Source organism: Echinops telfairi, unplaced genomic scaffold (genome assembly GCF_000313985.2).
Source record: "Echinops telfairi isolate 266 unplaced genomic scaffold, ASM31398v2 ScPeMD7_30;HRSCAF=105, whole genome shotgun sequence".
In the NCBI taxonomy this organism is placed as follows: domain Eukaryota; kingdom Metazoa; phylum Chordata; class Mammalia; order Afrosoricida; family Tenrecidae; genus Echinops; species Echinops telfairi.
In genome coordinates, this window is record NW_022103927.1 from 1,977,659 (window position 1) to 1,979,789 (window position 2,131).

The window sequence follows — 2,131 nt, forward strand, 5'->3', positions numbered from 1 at the left end:
CAGTGGCTGGTGGTTTCAAACTGCTGCCCTTGATGTTGCAGCTTAGTGATAATCCACTCTCCCACCAGGACTCCTGGATTTGATATTAGGATACTGCTGGCATCACAGAATGAATTAGGAAATATTCCCTCTGCTCTTGCTTTCTGAAAGAGATTATAGAGAATTTATATCATTATTTTCTTTTAAAGCTTGTAGAATCCACCAGCATTTCACTAGTATATTAAAAAATGACTCCTAAATGCATTGAATTTTGGAAAAGGAATGAAATTAAGTTCTTTTGAAAATTTCTCTTCCATTCTTCTATATATGAATATTTCAATTCATTACTAATATTGTAATATTTATAATGTGAGCATAGGAATTCATTTAAATAATACATATTAAAATATTTATCTAGTTGGGTAATTCCACTATTTTTACTTTTCTGGATATTGTGGGGTTTAGAACTAGGTAATATAACCTTTCTTTCTCTGATTCTTACATAGTTCATAATAATCTCCTTTCATTCCCTCTTGTCTACTTCCTTCCTTCCTTCCTCCCAGTAGACTGGCTTTATACCACATGGCAGAAGATTGTTGCAAATAAAATCTCTTGCCAAGGGCTTACTGGTCTTTGAAATACCCAAACACCTGGTTTTGGATTATTGACCCACAAAACTCAGTTCTCATAGGAGAGTGAAAGTGACTTTTTTTAAGTGCTTTTTTGGGTTGTTGTTGAATTGGCTTAGCCTCAGGGGCATACTACACCATCATAGATTAATGTGGAGAGAGGAGGAGGAATTATCAGTAAATGAGATACACGTTGAGCAGATACCTTCAGCTGCCATCTACAATCACAAAATAGAAATACTATACCAAATAGAAACTGAAGGAAGAGTAACTTTTGTGGAAGGTTGAATTATATACCATTCATGTACATTATATTAGTATATGCAAATAACCCTACACTGTAAAATTTAACAATATTGATGTTGTCAGCTGTCACCAAGTCAATTCCAACTCAGGATGAACCCACACGTGCAGAGTAGAACTGGGCTTTGGGATTTTCAAGGCTGTGACCTTTGGGAAGCAGATCCACCAGGCTGAGTTGGTTGTGAATGCCAAACTTTTAGCTAGTAGTCAAGTGCTTGCTCATTTGCACCACCTAGTGGCTCATATAATGCATTAGGATATGATGTAATGTGGTGTGTTATAATAAAATGATTAAAAAAAAAGAAATTGATGATGGCAATATATTTACAAATGTGCTTGACACAATGTATGTATGTATGGGTTGTGACAAGAGCTGGAATATCCCCCAATAAAATGTTTTGTTTTTTTTAAAATAATACATATAAAAATAACAAATGACTTTAAGTTCTTTATCATGGAATCTTCTACAACCTCAGAACCATCTGATCTCATATTCCTGTCGCTTTCAACGACAACTTCAATCCAGATTCTGTTTTTGCACATCAATTACACCATCCACCTTGTTGTCAGAGGGGGTGAGGAATACTCCTGTGTCAGGGGGGTTCCTGGGCAAGTGCTGCCCTCTTGAACTTACAGAGTTGATTACCGGCACATGGAGAAGAGTTCTGTTCCAGACATGACTGCTGTTTGCATGCTCCATGAGTCCACTAGACCAATTGTTTCCATGTGTCTTTCAACTTCCATCACTCTTCCTACCTCTGTAAGGGAAGAGCCCAATAGATGCATCTTGTTCTGTTCACTAACCCCAGTTGTTCATTATCCATAAAAAAAGACCTATGATTTTTATTTTTTCATTGAGGTTCCCAGAACTTTCAAGAACACTTAGCTTAAAATAATTGGTCAAATACATTTGTTGAATGAACAAACACAGTCTAAAAGGAATTTGTAGAGAAATATAATGTTTTAGGGAAAAGATGTTATTAGAAGGACAGCTAGACTGTTTCACATCAGAGAATATTGAGCACATGAGAGTCAAGAATATGAGGTATACAGATGTGAACAGGGATTAATTAAAATATAAATGACACTATGTCCCTTAAACTGTCGTTAACAGCTCATGGCAGTGTTGGCAATGCTCTGTTCTCTTTCCCAGTAGTTTCATCAGCTACATGGAACCAGGAAACCACACTCATTTCCCAGAATTCATCCTTCTGGGGCTT